This window comes from Pristiophorus japonicus, chromosome 3 (genome assembly GCF_044704955.1).
Source record: "Pristiophorus japonicus isolate sPriJap1 chromosome 3, sPriJap1.hap1, whole genome shotgun sequence".
Taxonomy (NCBI): Eukaryota; Metazoa; Chordata; class Chondrichthyes; family Pristiophoridae; genus Pristiophorus; species Pristiophorus japonicus.
Window position 1 is genome coordinate 122346629 of NC_091979.1, and position 17604 is coordinate 122364232.

Sequence of the window (17604 nt, forward strand, 5' to 3'; positions counted from 1 at the left end):
AGAGGGGGAGGAAGAGAGGGGGGAGGAAGAGAGGGGGGAGGAAGAGAGGGGGAGGAAGAGAGGGGGGAGGAAGAGAGGGGGGGAAGAGAGGGGGGGGAAGAGAGGGGGGAGAAGAGAGGGGGGGAGAAGAGAGGGGGGGAGAAGAGAGGGGGGGAGAAGAGAGGGGGGAGAAGAGAGGGGGGGAGAAGAGAGGGGGGGAGAAGAGAGGGGGGAGAAGAGAGGGGGGGAAGAGAGGGGGGGAAGAGAGGGGGGGGGAAGAGAGGGGGGGGGGGAAGAGGGAGGGGAAGAGAGGGAGGGGGGGTCGAGGAGGGGGAGGTACCACGAAGGGGGGGGGGGACGAGGAGGGGGAGCTGGAGCTGGGGGAGTGGGGGGGGCGGCGGCTGGCAGCGGAGCGGGAGCGGGTGCTGGGGGCTGGGGGCAGCAGGCAGCGGAGCGGGAGGCGGGTTGGGTATGAGAGAGCCAAAGGGAGCATGAGCTGAACGGGGGTGGGGGGGGCGGGCGGAGAGCCGGAGCTGGAGGAGGGAGGTGCAGTCCGATCTTCGCCGGCCCAGTGAGCCCATTCGGCCAGGGCTAGTGGCGGCGTGTTTCGGGCCCCTCCCACACAGCCTCGGGCACCTGGAGCTACTGAACATGCGCGCACACTCTAGTGCGCATGTGCAGAGGTCCCGGCACTGTTTTCAGCACTGGGACTAGGCTCCGCCCCCCACAACTTGTGCTGCACCGCGCCAAGGTCCTGGATCAACCTGAGGGAGTGGAGAGTACCGGGGTAAGTTTTCGGCGCGGTTTTGAGTGCGGAAATCAGGCGTGTCTCGCCTGACTGCGCCGTTCTCGGCGCGGCCCAAAACTTGACCCCAAAGTGTTATGTTCAGAATAACTCCACAAGACTGTATGCTGTGAGCTCAAACTGTTGTGACCTTGGTCTCTTTAATGTAACTCGAGAGTCAGGAAGCAGCATGGTAGACTGCCTTTTATACCTGCTTGCCCGGGGTGTGGTGACCCTTGGGTCTCCCACAGGTACGCCCCCTGGTGACAGGTCTTACACACTAGTAAAGTTTACATACATAACATAAAACAGTAAATGAGCAATGGGAAGCCTGCAAGGAGGAGATAGTTTGGGTACTGTTAAGGCATCTGTGCATTGTTGGTTGGCTAATGTTAGTTTTTGTTGGCCTTTGACACGGTCAACCGTGAGGGATTATGGAGCGTCCTCCTCCGTTTCGGCTGCCCTTAAAGGTTTGTCACCATCCTCCATCTGCTCCACAATGACATGCAAGCCATGATTCTGATCAACAGATCCATCACAGATCCAATCCACGTCCGGGCCGGGATCAAGCAAGGCTGCGTCATCACACCAATATGCTTCTCGATCTTCCTTGCTCCAATGTTTCACCTCACCCTGAGCAAGCTCCCCACTGGAGAGGAGCTAATTTATAGAACAAATGGAATGTGTTCAACCTCCACCGCCTCCAGACCAGATCCAAGGTCGCCCCCCATCTGTCATTGAACTACAGTATACAGACGACACTTGCATCTGCGCACACTTGGAGGCCGATCTCCAAGCCATCGTCAACATCGTCACCGAGGCATATGAGAGCATGGGACTTACACTAAACATCCGTAACACAAAGGTCCTCTACCAGCCTGACCCCGCCACACAGCACTGCCCCTCCCCCAGTTATCAAAATCCACAACGAGGCCTTGGACAACTTGGACCATTTTCCACACCTCGGGAGCCTATTGTCAGCAAGGGCAGACATCGATGACGAGGTCCAACACCGCCTTCAGTGTTCCTGCGCAGCCTTCGGTCGCCTGAGGAAGTGCTTGAAGACCAGGACCTCAAATCTGGCACCAAGTTCATGGTCTACAGGGCAGTAGTGAGACCCGCCCTCCTATATGGCTGAGAGACGTGGACTATATACGGCAGACACCTCAAAATGCTGGAGAAGTACCACGAGTGCTGCCTCCACAAGATCCTGCAAATCCATTGGCAGGATAGATGCACCAACGTCAGTGTTCTCGCTCAGGCCAACATCCCCAGCATTGAAGCATTAACCACGCTCAATCAGCTCCGTTGCCGGGCAGGCTACATTGTCTGCATGCCCGACACGAAACTCCCAAAGCAAGAGCTCTGCTCGGAACTTTGACACGGCAAGCGAGCCCCAGGTGGGCAGAGGAAACGCTTCAAGGACACCCTCAACGCCTCCTTGATAAAGTGCAACATCCCCACTGACACCTGGGAATCCCTGGCCCAAAGTCCGCCCAAAGTGGAGGAAGAGCATCCGGGAGGGTGCCGAGCACCTCAAGTCTCATCGCCAAGAGCAAGCAAAAACCAACCGTAGACAGCGGAAGGAGCGTGCGTTAACCCAGGCTCCCCACCCACCCTTTCCTTCAACCACTGTCTGCCCCACCTGTGACAGAGACGGTAGGTCCCGCATTGGACTCTTCAGTCACCTGAGAACTCACTTTGAGAGTGGAAGCAAGTCATCCTCGACTCCGAGGGACTACCTATGATGATGATGATGTTAGTACAGTTTCAGCCTGAAATTTACACCACAGCATAAAGGTTAAGGGCAGCTGTGATCTTTACAATAAAGGGCTACCTGGCATTAGACACTTGAGTTACAAGATTAATGCACGAGAGAAAACTGGCATAAAGATACCAGCATGTGAGTGCAGTTCACCTCACCTCCCTTCTCTATGCCCTCAACCTGAGGAGCAAGTGGTTAACTCATCTTCAATAACTTCAACCTCCACTTTAGTTTCGATTGCTCTTGCGATGATTTCTCTAACCTCTTATCTTCCCTTAACCTCACCCTTCATATAGACTGGCCTGGCCACAACCATAGCTACCCTCAACCTCATCAACTCACAGTCTCAAAGGTCTTGATCACTTATGATTTCTGATATAACCTCATTCATCACTTTCTATTCTCCCTTCCAGTCCATATCTCCCCACCAACCTCTAATCCCTAGATCCTTACTCTTCCCTCTGGAAAAAAACTTCCCTCCCACAGCCCCCTCTTCAATTCACTCTATCACTCAACTCTTCTTCCCCTGGCTCCCCATTCATCATTACACTGTTACTGCTATTCACCTGCTATGTTGACCACACTTGATCAGCTCCGCTGGGCATGCCACACAGTTCACATGCCACACAGTTCACATGCCAGACACAAGACTCCCAAAGCAGATGCTCTACTCGGAACTCCTTCACGGCAAATGAGCCAAAGATGAGCAGCGGAAAAGTTACAAGGACACCTTCAAAGCCTCCCTGATAAAGTGCAACATCCCCACTGACACCTGGGAGTCCCTGGCCAAAGACTGCCCTAAGTGGAGGAAGTGCATCCGGGAGGGCGCTGAACTGCGAGTCTCATCGCCTAGAGCATGCAGAAATCAAGCGCAGCAGCGAAAAGAGAGTGCAGCAAACCAGTCCCACCCACCTCTTCCCTCAACGACTATCTGTTCCACCTGTGACAGAGACTGTGGTTCTCATATTGGACTGTACAACCACCTAAGGACTCATGTTAAGAGTGGAAACAAGTCTTCCTCGATTCTGAGGGACTGCCTATGATGATGATGATACAGTTTCTACTATGATACCCTCATCCCCACCAAGTCATTCATCATCTCCCACCCTGGCTACTCTCATGTAGGGCTTTCATCTTTGCATCCTTAAGTCTGAAGGCCGTAGACTAGCACACTCAGTGCATAACCAGTCTTCTCAACTACTGCCAAAGTGGACTAGACCGCGTTGAGCATTACCGCACCTCCTTCTCCATGGTCAAATCCTATTACTCCAGAATCGTTGGGTCTGGTCGGTATGACGTCGGCCGCCTTTGAAATTAACCGCAATTTTGGGATTTCCGCATGCATAAGAACATAAGAAATAGGAGCAGGAGTAGGCCATTTGGCACTCGAGTCAGCTCCGCCATTTAATATCATGCCTGATCTGATCATGAACACAGCCCTGCCCGCTCCCTATAACCCTTTACTCCCTTATCGCTCAAAAAATTGTCTATCTCTACCTTAAATTATATTTAATGACCCAGCTTCCACAGCTCTCTGGGGCAGAAAATTCCATAGATTTACAACCCTCAGAGAAGAAATTTCTCCTCATCTCAGTTTTAAATGGGTGGCCCCTTATTCTAAGACTATGATCCCTAGTTTTAGTTTCCCCCATGAGTCGAAATATCCTCTCTGCATCCACCTTGTCGAGCCCCCTCATTACCTTATAAGTGTCAATAAGATCAACTCTCATTCTTCTGAACTCCAATGTGTATAAGCCCAACCGACTCAACCTATCCTCATAAGTCAACCCCCTCATCTCTGGAATCAACCTAGTGAACCTTCTCTGAACAACCTCCAATGTAAGTATATCCTTCCTTAAATACGGAGACCAAAACTGCACGCAGTACACCAGGTGTGGCCTCACCAATACCCTGTACAGTTGTAGCAGGACTTCTGATTTTATACTCTATCCCCCTTGCAATAAGGGCCAACATTCCATTTTCCTTCCTGATTACTTGCTGTACCTACATACTAACTTTTTGTGTTTCATGCACAAGGACCCCCAGGTCTCTCTGTACTGCAGCACTTTGCAATTTTTCTCCATTTAAATTATAATTTGTTTTTCTATTATTTCTGCCAAAGTGAATTATTTCTGCCACATTATGCTCCATCTGCCAAATGTTTGCCCACTCACATAGCCTATCTATATCCCTTTGCATATTGTTTGTGTCCTCCTCACAATTTGCTTTCCCACCCACCTTTGTATCATCAGCAAACTTGGCTAAATTACACTTGGTCCCTTCATCCAAGTCATTAATATAGATTGTAAATAAGCACCAATCCTGTCCACTAGTCACTGTTTGCCAACCGGAAAATGACCCATTTATCCCGACCCTCTATTTTCTGTTAGTTAACTAATCCTCTATCCATGCTAATATATTACCCCCAACCCCGTGAGCTTTTATCTTGTGCAGTAACCTCTTACGTGGCACCTTATTGAATGCCTTCTGGAAATCCAAATACAACACATCCACTGGTTCCCCCTTATCCACCCTGCTCATTACATCCTCAAAGGACTCCAGCAAATTTGTCAAACATGATTTCCCTTTCATAAAACCATGCTGACTCTGCTTGATTGAATCATGCTTTTCCAAATGTAACATAAGAACATAAGAATTAGGAACAGGAGTAGGCCATCTAACCCATCGAGCCTGCTCCGCCATTCAACAAGATCATGGCTGATCTGGCCATGAACTCAGCTCCACTTACCCGCCCGCTCCCTGTAACCCTTAATCCCCTTATTGGTTAAAAATCTATCTATCTATGACTTGAATACATTCAATAAGCTAGCCTCAACTGCTTCCTTGGGCAGAGAATTCCACAGATTCACAACCCTCGGAGAAGAAATTCCTTCTCAACTCTGTTTTAAATTGGCTCCCCCGTATTTTGAGGCTGTGCCCCCTAGTTCTAGTCTCCCCGACCAGTGGAAACAACCTCTCCGCCTCTATCTTGTCTATCCCTTTCATTATTTTAAATGTTTCTATAAGATCACCCCTCATCCTTCTGAACTCCAACGAGTAAAGACCCAGTCTACTCAATCTATCATCATAAGGTAACCCCCTCATCTCCGGAATCAGCCTAGTGAATCGTCTCTGTACCCCCTCCAAAACCAGTATATCCTTCCTTAAGTAAGGTGACCAAAACTGCACGCAGTACTCCAGGTGCAGCCTTACCAATACCCTATACAGTTGCAGCACCTGCTACTGCTTCCTTAATAATGGATTCCAGCATTTTCCCAACGACAAATGTTAGGCTAACTGATCTATAGTTTCCTGCTTTTTGTCTGCCTCCTTTTTTAATAGGGCGTTACATTTGCGGTTTTCTAATCTGCTGGGACTGCCCCAGAATCCAGGGAATTTTGGTGGATTACAACCAATGCATCCACTATCTCTGCAGCCACTTCTCTTATAAACCTAGGATGCAAGTCATCAGGTCCAGGGGACTTGTCCGCCTTTAGTCCCATTATTTTACCTAGTACTACTTCATTAATGATAGTGATTATATTAAATTCCTGTCTACCTATAGCCCTTGATTATCCACTATTGGGATGTTCTTAATGTCTTCTACCATGAAGACCAATACAAAATATTTGTTCAACATCTGTCATTTCCCTGTTCTCCATTATTAATTCTCCAGTCTCATCCTCCAGGGGACCAACATTTACTTTAGCCACTCTTTTCCTTTTTATGTACTTGTAGAAACTCTTACTAGCTGTTTTTATATGTCATACTAGTTTATTTTCATAATCTATCTTCCCACTCTTAATCATATTTTTAGTCATTCTCTGTTGGCTTTTAAAAGTTTCCCAATTCTCTGGCCTCCCACTAGTCTTGGCCACATTGTATGCCTTTGTTTTCAGTTTGATACCCTCCCTCATTACCTTAGTTAGCCACGGATGATGATCCCTTCTCTTAGTCTTTCCTTCTCATTGGGATATATTTTTGTTGCAAGTTATAAAATATCTCCTTAAATATCTGCTACTGCTCATCAACCATCCCATTCTTTAGTCTATTTTCCCAGTCCACTTTAGCCAACTCTGCCCTCATACCTTTGTAGCCTCCTTTATTTAAGCTTAGGATCCTGGTTTGAGAACCAACTTTCTCAGCCTCCAACTGAATTTGAAATTCAACCATATTATGGTCACTCATTCCTGGAGGATCTTTTACTGCAAGATCATTTATTAATCCTGCCTCATTATACAGTACTAAATCTAAGATAGCCTGATCCCTGGTTGGTTATGCAACATACTGTTCATGGAAACTACCCCGGATACACTCTTTGAATTCCTCCTCAAGGCTACCCTGGCCAATTTGCTTTGTCCAATCAATATGAAGGTTAAAATCACCCATGATTATTGCCATTCCTTTATTACAAGCCTCCATTATTTCTTGATTTATACTCCAACAGATTAGCTACTGTTGACTATAGACTACACCCACCAGCAACTTTTTCCCTTTATTATTCCTTATCTCCACCCAAACTAATTCAACATCTTGATCCTCTGAGCCAATATCATTTCTCACTAATCCCATCCTTTATTAATATTGCTACCCCACCTCCTGTTCCTTTCTGTCTGTCCTTCCGAATTGTCAAATACCCCTGAATATTTAGTTCCCAGTCCTGGTCACCTTGCAACTATGTCTCTGTAATGGCTATCAGATCATACCCATTTGTATCTATTTGTGCCGTCAACTATTTTATTACGAATGCTACATGCATTTAGACAAAGAGTTTTAAAATTTGTTATTTGACCCTTTTTTCCTGCTGGTTTCCTGTCCTTCAAACTCACTTGATGCACTTGCGATCTGGCAAGTTCCGACTGTGCATTGGCTTCATTGCACGTTTCACCTTCTCATTCAAACCAACGTGCTGATGAAAAGTTGGGCTAATTGCCCACCTACTGCGGATTAATTACCCTGAATAAGTTTATATCTGGTGCAAACAGGAGCAGGAGCCTGTTGCATGGCATAAGGGGAGAATGGATGAGAAAAGTGTATTAATTTATGCAACAGCCCATAATAATGAGGCACTGGTTCATGTTTGACATGCAGGCAGTGAAGAAGGCAAATGGCATGTTGGCCTTCATCGTTAGGGGATTTGAGTATAGGAGCAGGGAGGTCTTACTGCAGTTGTACAGGGCCTTGGTGAGGCCTCACCTGGAATAGTGTATTCAGTTTTGGTCTCCTAATCTGAGGAAGGACGTTCTTGCTATTGAGGGAGTGCAGCGAAGGCTCACCAGACTGATTTCCGGGATAGCAGGACTGACATATGAGGAGAAACTGGATCAACTGGACCTGTATTCACTGGAGTTTAGATGAATGAGAGGGGATCTCATAGAAACATATAAAATGCTGACAGGATTGGACAGGTTAGAGGCAGGAAGAATGTCCCTGATATTGGGGAAGTCCAGAACCAAGGGTCACAGTCTAAGGATAAGGGGTAAGCCATTTAGGACCGAGATGAGGAGAAACTTCTTCACTCAGAATTGTTAACCTGTGGAATTCTCTACCGCAGAAAGTTGTTGAGGCCAGTTTGCTGGATATATTCAAGAGGGAGTTAGATATGGACCTTACGGCTAAAGGGATCAAGGGGTATGGAGAGAAAGCTGGAAAGGGGTACTGAGGTGAATGATCAGCCATGATTTTATTGAATGGTGGTGCAGGCTCGAAGGGCCGAATGGCCTACTCCTGCACCTATTTTTTTATGTTTCTATGTTTGAGCGGATACAAACTTTGAAAGAAACTTTAATTTGTTCAAGTTTGAAAACAGGGCCTTTTTGTGTCACTAACTTTGCTGCCCTAAAGCCTTTTGTAGTTTTGGTTTAATTCCCAACTTCTATTTCGATAGAATTTAATTCACTTCCATGATTTCCTCATGTTATCAAACATTTAAACTCTCGCTTTTAGATTATTTAAATTAATCAAAAGTTAGTTAGTCTAATAGAGGAGAAACAAATTTGATAGGACTATAAGACTAATTATAGGTTTGCATATTATAATCTTGGTTTGTGTATTAAATACTATTACAATGATCATAATTTATTAACAAAATAGCATTTCTGACTTTTTAAGGAGAGTTGTGGGCAAGTCAGCAATCTCCTGCTTCCTGATTGGCTAAGAGTCAGGAAGTGAAAAGTGCGTTATCTCAGGTTCGCATATGCACACCAGTGCGCCCGAGATTCGTGGGCCACAACTGTTTCCAATGGGGGTTTGCACGAGGTAAATACGGATTTGGTTCGGATGTCGCCGTACTCCTTAGCTGCGCTGCCAACTGTGAATTCAGGGCCATTATGGTTTGAGGAATTTCCTACAGTTCAATGTTGGCCAGTTATTTCACCCCCACCAAAAACTCTGTGCCTTTGCCATCTAGCACCTTGACTGCTCGCTCAGGTTGGACCAGACTGTCAGCAACATAAGTGTAAATGTCTCTTTGATGCAGAGGTGAGTTTCAAAACTCGCATCCAATTCCCTACCACGCCTACTTACTTCCATCTCTAAAACATTGGTCACTCAGACCCCAACTTATTCCCACTGTCGCAGAAACTCTTATCCACACCTTCATCACCTCGAGATTCAACTTCTCCAGCATCCTCTGGTACAAGTATAGGTCCTGCCTTAGATGTGTCCTTGGTGTAACGATGCTCGTCACTCCTGTGAGTAATCTGAGCATCGAAGTCCCGCTTTGCTGAGCCACTTTGGAAATGCGGGCGGAGAGAGAAGGGATGAGGCTGAGGGGCCATGTGTGCAAGGTACTCACCAATGGAGGGGAGGTGGAGCGGATGGCCGGTACTGATCGCCGGGCTTACCTTCGCCGCGTTACAGCCGTTAACCGCCCTCGCACTGGGGAAAGCAGCACGTGCCGGTCAAACCTCCCCGCCTCTAGTCACAGGAGGAGAGCCCGAGAGCCCCGCCTCTGGTCACTGGTCACAGGAGGTGAGCCCCGCCTCTGGTCACTGGTCACAGGAGGAGAGCCCGAGAGCCCCGCCTCTAGTCACAGGTCACAGGAGGAGAGCCCGAGAGCTCTGGTCACTGGTCACAGGAGGAGAGCTCCGTCACTGGTCACAGGAGGTGAGCCCCGCCTCTGGTCACTGGTCACAGGAGGAGAGCCCGAGAGCCCCGCCTCTGGTCACAGGAGGAGAGCCCAAGAGCCCCGCCTCTAGTCACAGGTCACAGGAGGAGAGCCCGAGAGCTCTGGTCACTGGTCACAGGAGGAGAGCTCCGTCACTGGTCACAGGAGGTGAGCCCCGCCTCTGGTCACTGGTCACAGGAGGAGAGCCCGCCTCTGGTCACAGGAGGAGCGCCCGAGAGTCCGCCTCTGGTCACAGGTCACAGGAGGAGAGCCCGCCTCTGGTCACAGGTCACAGGAGGAGCGCCCGAGAGTCCGCCTCCGGTCACAGGTCACAGGAGGAGTGCCCGCCTCGGGTCACAGGAGGAGAGCCCCGCCTCTGGTCACAGGAGGAGAGCCCCGCCTCTGGTCACAGGTCACAGGAGGAGAGCCCGCCTCTGGTCACAGGAGGAGAGCCCGAGAGCCCGCCTCTGGTCACAGGAGGAGAGCCCAAGAGCTCGCCTCTGGTCACAGGTCGCAGGAGGAGAGCCCCGCCTCTGGTCACAGGAGGAGAGCCCGAGAGCCCGCCTCTGGTCACAGGAGGAGAGCCCCGCCTCTGGTCACAGGTCGCAGGAGGAGAGCCCCGCCTCTGGTCACAGGAGGAGAGCCCAAGAGCTCGCCTCTGGTCACAGGTCGCAGGAGGAGAGCCCCGCCTCTGGTCACAGGAGGAGAGCCCCGCCTCTGGTCACAGGAGGAGAGCCCGAGAGCCCGCCTCTGGTCACAGGAGGAGAGCTCCGCCTCTGGTCACAGGAGGAGAGCCCGAGAGCCCGCCTCTGGTCACAGGAGGAGAGCCCCGCTTCTGGTCACAGGAGGAGAGCCCCGCCTCTGGTCACAGGAGGAGAGCCCGAGAGCCCGCCTCTGGTCACAGGTTGCAGGAGGAGAGCCCCGCCTCTGGTCACAGGAGGAGAGCCCCGCCTCTGGTCACAGGAGGAGAGCCCGAGAGCCCGCCTCTGGTCACAGGTTGCAGGAGGAGAGCCCCGCCTCTGGTCACAGGAGGAGAGCCCGAGAGCCCGCCTCTGGTCACAGGAGGAGAGCCCAAGAGCTCGCCTCTGGTCACAGGTTGCAGGAGGAGAGCCCCGCCTCTGGTCACAGGAGGAGAGCCCGAGAGCCCGCCTCTGGTCACAGGAGGAGAGCCCAAGAGCCCGCCTCTGGTCACAGGTCGCAGGAGGAGAGCCCCGCCTCTGGTCACAGGAGGAGAGCCCGAGAGCCCGCCTCTGGTCACAGGAGGAGAGCCCCAGAGCCCGCCTCTGGTCACAGGTCGCAGGAGGAGAGCCCGCCTCTGGTCACAGGAGAGCCCCAGAGCCTGCCGCAGGTCGCAGAAGGAGAGCCCGGGCAGTGATGGGGAACTGAATACAAGTCAAAATAACACCGGCGTCATAATCACAAAGTTACTTCACAATAGCACATCACAGCTTACGTCACTCATTCGGCTCTTATAAACAATAACCAAATGCATTTAGAAAGCGCTGTTACCAGACAACATTTTACATAAGTCACATAAGATGTTACCACGGGCTTGGTCAAAGAGGCAAGTTTTAGGGCATATGTTAAAGGAGGAGAGAGAGGTGGAGAGCTTTCGAGTCTCGCCAGCTGAAGGCACCACGATAAATGGTGGAGCAAAGGAACTCGGGGATTCGTACAAGGCCAGATTTGGAAGGAAAGTTTGTTAGATTGTTGTAGGGCTGGAGGAGGTTACAAAGATAGGGAGCGGTGAGGCCATGGAGGGATCTGAACATGAGGATGAGAATTTTGAATTCGAGGCATTGCTGGACTGGGAGCCAATGTAGGTCAATGAGAACAGATGTGATGGGTCGTTATTCTAATAATTTTCTGTGTGTAACTTCCCCCTTCATTCTTCCACTGATAATCATAGACTGTTAAAGCACAGAAGGAGGCCATTCGTGACCACCATGCCGGCTCTTTGAAAGAGTTATCTAATTAGTCCCACTTCCTTGCTCTTTCCCTGTAGCCCAACGTTTTTATTTTTCACACATTTATCCTGTTAAGTATTGAATAACTCCACGAGGCTAAGTACGGTGAGCTAGTTCAGGCATGACCTTACTCCAGTTTATTTATTCTCAAAGTGAGGATTCAACGTGGCTGCCAACATTATATACACGGCTTGCACGTGTCTGCCAGTAACCATTAGGACTCCGACAGTCGCACCCTCCGGTGGCAGGGTAAAACCCAGTTAACATACATAACATCATAACATCAAAGTCGTTGGTACAGGTCCGGGGCCTTCCGCTCCCTGGTTGATCGTCTCAGTTTGAACCCAAGCTTGGGTGAGTTAGTAGGACCATTGCTGCATTGCGGAGCAATCGGTCTGATAGGACTGTCGGGGATGGTAGGTTTATTTTCATGAATGATACAAGGGTCAACTAATGGATGGATGTGTGTTGGTTGGTCGATGATGATGTCATCTTCAGTTTGTTCTGGGTTGTCTGTGAATCGCAGTTTGCTTTAGTTGATGTGCCTCTTGCACGTTTGGCTATTTAACAGTTTGACTACAAACATCTTGTTCCCTTTCTTGGCCAAAACCGTGCCAGCAACCCACTTTGGACCATGACCATAATTAAGGACAAACACAGGGTCATGAACAGCAATGTCACGTGATACGGCCGTGCGATTGTGGTATTGCTGCCGTTACCTTCTGGTTTCGACATGATCATTGAGATCCGGGTGTACAAGGGAGAGCCTGGTTTTGAGGCCTCTCTTCATTAACAGCTCGGCAGGCAGGACCCCAGTGAGTGAGTGGGGTCTCGTCCGGTAACTGAGCAGAATGCGGATAAGTGGGTCTGTAGGGAGCCGTGAGTCACATGTTTTAGGCTCTGCTTAATGGTTTGGACAGCCCGCTCCGCGTGACCGTTAGACGCGGGTTTGAAAGTGCCAGACCTGACATGCTTGATGCCATGATCATAGTGAATGGTGGTGCAGGCTCGAAGGGCCGAATGGCCTACTCCTGACCTATTTTCTATGTTTCTATTACGGGTCATAAACTCGTGGAACTCCGAACTGGTGAAACACGGTCCGTTGTCGCTGACAAGGACGTCGGGCAGGCATCGGTGGCAAACATGGCCCGGAGGCTTTCAATGGTGGCTGTGGACGTGCTGGATGACATGATTATGCATTCAATCCATTTGGAGTAAGTGTCCACTACCACTAAAAACATTTTGCCGAGAAAGGGGCCAGCAAAGTCTATGTGGATCCTTGACCACGGTTTGGATGGCCATGACCACAGACTCATGGGAGCCTCCACAGGTGCGTTACTCAGTTGCATGCAAGTGTTGCATTGATGCATGCATGACTCCATGTCCAAGTCAATGCCGGGCCACCAAACATGAGACCTGGCAATGGCCTTCATCATGACAATGCCTGGGTGGGTACTGTGTAAATCTCGCACAAAAGTTTCCCTGCCTTTTTTTGGCATAACAACACGATTACCCCATAACAGACAATCAGACTGAATAGACAATTCATCTTTGCGGCAGCTATAAGGCTTAATTTCATTCTGCATTTCCCTGGGAATGGCAAACCAATTTCCATTTAGGACACACCTTTTTATGCTTCACAGTACAGGATCCTGGCTGGTCCAGATCCTAATTTGGCGAGCCGTGACAGGTGACCCCTCACTCTCGAAGGCATCCATCACCAGCAGCAAGTCTGCGGGCTGCGGCATTTCCACCCCAGTTGTGGGCAATGGTAGCCAGCTAAGCGCATCAGCATAGTTTTCAGTGACAGGTCTGTGGCAGATGACATAATTATAAGCGGATAATGTCAGTACCCATCTTTGGATGCGGGACGAAGCATCGGTGTTTATACCTTTGCTCTCAGAAAACAATGAAATGAGCGGCTTGTGTACTTTTTCAAGCTCAAACCGAAGCCCAAACATGTAATAGTGCATTTTCCTAACCCCATATATGCATGCTAAAGCTTCTTTCTCTACCATACTATAGGCTCTTTCGCCTTAGACAGACTTCTGGACGTGTATGCAACTGGTTGGAGTTTGCCTGATACATTGGCTTGCTGGAGCACACAACCGGCCCCATATGATGAGGTGTCGCAGGCCAGCACTAACCAGTTACAGTAATTTATTGGAACATAGCAGGTTCCTGGCCTTCTCAAAGGCTCTGTCTTGAGATTTGCCCCAAACCCAGTCATTACCCTTTCTCAGCAACGTGTGCAAGGGCTCTAGCAATGTGCTCAAACTAGGTAGAAAGTTACCAAAATAGTTGAGAAGACCCAGGAACAAATGTAGCTCCGTCACACTCTGGGGTCTGGGTGCATTCTTGATGGCTTCTGTTTTTGAGTCCGTAGGCATGATGCCATCTGCTGCAATCTTTCTCCCCAGGAATTCGACTTCTGGTGCCATGAAAACGCACTTGGAGCATTTCAGCCTGAGTCCCACTCTGTCCGGACGACGTGGAACCTCTTCCAAGTTGTGCAGGTGTTCGGTGGCGTCGCAACCGGTGATCAGGATGTCGTCTTGGAACACAACAGTTCTCGGGATGGACTTCAGCAAACTCTCCATGTTTCTCTGAAATATAGCTGCCACCGAGTGAATTCCAAAAAGGCATCCGTGGTATATAAACAGTCCTTTATGCGTGTTGGTGCACGTTGTTGTGTATAGAGAAAGAGTCAGATTGAACACTATGAGCTCAAAGTAAAGTGTGACCGTAGTCTTTTATTGCAGGTCTCCAGAGTGCCTCTCCAAACTGTGAAGCCTCCTTAAACACCTGTGCTCCCAAGGGATTATGGGATCCCTTGGGACTCCAGGGGATGAGCCCTCTGGTGGCTGTACGGAGTAAATACAAGTGTACATATATAACACACGTCAGTTTGTTCGAAGATTCGACCAGCTCCTGTGTCCATGTAAGCAGAGGTCAGGTCCAATTTGGTGACGACTCCCGCCCCGCTAGCGTTGAAAACAGGTCATCAGCCATGGGAACGGGTACTGATCCTGTATCGGGACTCGATTGATCGTTACCTTGCAGTCGAAGCAGATCCTGACCGTGCCATCACTTTTCAACACCGGGACAATTGGACTGGCCCATTTACTGAACTCGACTGGTGATATGATTCCTTCCCGTTGAAATCTGTCCAGTTCAATCTCGACCTTCTCTCTTATCACGTACGGAACCGCCCGAGCCTTGTGATGGACGGGTCTTGCATCCAGGCCTAGGTGGATCTGCACCATGGCTCCCGTGAAGTTGCCGATGCCTGATTCGAACAACGAGGGAAACTTGCTCAGCACTTGAGCACACGAAGCGTCATCCACTGATGATAAGGCTTTAATATCGTTCCAGTTCCATTTAATTTTCTCAACCAACTCCTGCCGAACAGCGTTGGGCCATTGCCTGGAACAATCCACAACAATAAATCATGCACAGCTCCATCGTACGATAACTTTACTGCTGCACTGCCAATGACTGGTATGAGCTCTTTGGTGTAGGTATATAGCTTCGCATTGATTGGGCTCAGTTTGGGTCTTTTTGCCTTGGTGTCCCACAGCTTTTTGAAAGCCCTCTGGATCATTATTGATTGACACACACCCATGTTCAATTCCATGGATACTGGAACCCCATTTAATTTAACTTCCAGCATTATCGGAGGACTTTTGGTAAAAGAATGTACCCCATACACTTCTTCGTCCTGTACCTCGGGTTGAGTTGCCTGTGCCGCTTGATCCACACTGGATCGATCATCCTCAGCCACGTGTTGTGTCGCAGCACACTTGCTCGGTTGCGGACACATTCGCTGAAGGTGCCCCATTGTTGCACAGCCTTTGCACATCTATTGCTTGAATCGGCATTGATGGGCTCGATGATAGCCCCCGCAACGCCAACAAGGTGAGATTTGATTCACCCCCGATGGCGGACTTTGAGCAGTTACAGTCGTATGAACGTGGACAAGTAGGCCCTGCCATGTGCAGCCCTGCTTGCCGACGATATTATTTTATGCACAGTACTTGCCAGTGAGTTTCGATGCTGGGATGATATCTGTTTCGAGTTTTCGTCTGTGGACATGCATGCCTGGTCGATCGCGATGGCCCTGCTCTGGTCTAGAGATTCAGCAGCCAGCAGCTTTTGAAGGATGACCTCGTGGCCAATGCCAAGCACGAAAAAATCCCGCAGCATTTCCTCCAACGCAGCTCTGAAGTTGCACGGCCCAGCGAGACATCTCAGGTCGGCGACAAATTCCGCCACATCCTGGCCCTCGGAGCGATTGTGCATATAGAAACGATACCACGCCATGATGATGCTTTCCTTCAGTTTAAAGTGGTTCCGAACCAGTGTACACAATTCATCGTAAGTCTTATCTGTTGGTCGAGTCGGTGAGAGTAGATTCTTGATGAGGCCATAAATTTTTGACCCACAAACGGTGGAGAGAACCGCTCTGCGCTTAATTGTGTTATCGGTTCCTTCCAATCCATTGGCTACGAAGTACGAGGCGATCAGTGAAATCCTCCCAGTCTTCCCCTTCCATGAATCTCTCCAAAATTCCAACAGACATGGTTGTGTGAAAGTTTGTATTTTGAACTCGTCGCCAATTGTTAAGTATCGAATAACTCCACGAGGCTAAGTACGGTGAGCTAGTTCAAGCATGACCTTACTTCAGTTTATTTATTCTCAAAGTGAGGATTCAACATGGCTGCCAACATTATATACACGGCTTGCACGTGTCTGCCAGTGACCATTAGGACTCCGACAGTCATGCCCTCCGGTGGCAGGTAAAACCCAGTTAACATTCATAACATACCCAATTCCCTTTTGAAAGTTATTATTGAATCTGATTCCACAAACCTTTCAGGCAGTGCATCCCAGGTCATAACAACTCGTTTTGTAATTTCTTTCCTCATGTTGCCTCTGATTCTTTTGGCAATTACCTTAAATCTGTGTCCTCTGATTACTGGCCCTTCGGACACTGGAAACAGTTTCTTATGTACTCTTATCAAAACTCTTCAAGATTTTCAATATCTCTATCAAATCTCCCCTTAACCTTCTCTGCTCTCGGAGAACAACCCCAAATTCTCTAGTCTCCACGTATCTGAAATCTTTCATCTCTGCTAGCATTCTCATAAATCTCCTAGGCACCCTCTCTCAGGCCTTGACATCCTTCCTAAAGTGTGGTGCCCAGAATTGGCCACAATACTTCAGCAGGGGCCTAAACAGTGATTCATAAAGGTTTAGCATAACTTCCTTGCTTTTGCACTCTGTGCCTCTATTAAAAAGACAAGGATACCGTGTGCCTTTTTAACACTTGTTGATACATATGATGGGGGGAGAGAGAGAGAGTTAAAAGTCAGCCTGGCAACAAGATGAAAATGCTGTCAGCTAGTGTGTTCAAGAATGCAGCAACAGAAAAGTTACTGAGGCGTGCCAAGCGAACAGATATCAGTGCGGATAAGCATTTATGAAGTTTACTCAGAATTAAGCAAGGGATTACCATATAAGTCAATGTGCAGTAAAAGGATCAATCAAGAGAGAAGGGAACATTTAGCATTGATTTAAAAAAAAGCTAAGTACAAGCTCTTCCTTTGTTCAGGCAGCACGAGAAGGAACGGATGCTTACGTTCAAGTGTGCTCTATCTGTGACAATTCTCCACTTGTAAATTGCTTTGTATGTTGAAAAAATAATACTCTGCTTGTAGATTGCTTAATATGCTGAAATTAAAGTATAAAATGATTGTCATCACCATTTGACTTTGTGACTACTCAAGAAGGATGCTTTTAATAATAACCTCAACCTGTTCTGCCACCTTCAAAGTCTTGTGTAAGTACACTCCCAGGTCTCACTGTTCCAGCACCCCCTTTAAAATTGTACTATTTAGTTTATATTGCCACTGCTCATTTTTCCTACCAAAATTCAGCATTTCACACTTCTTAAATCATACAATCGTTACCGCACAGTCGAAGGCCATTCAGCCCGTTG

The 17604-nt window shown here is 48.8% G+C and overlaps 1 protein-coding gene across 1 annotated transcript in view; it reads right to left on the reverse strand.

Annotated features, from left to right (window-relative positions):
• LOC139258465 (cytochrome c-like) overlaps positions 1 to 9402 on the reverse strand; it is an 18756-nt gene extending 9354 nt beyond the window's left edge. Inside the window, exon 1 of the mRNA XM_070874793.1 lies at positions 9325 to 9402. The gene's annotated coding sequence lies outside the window, so the exon portion shown is untranslated. The remainder of the gene's footprint in view (positions 1 to 9324) is intronic.
• Between the last annotated feature and the right edge of the window lie 8202 nt (positions 9403 to 17604).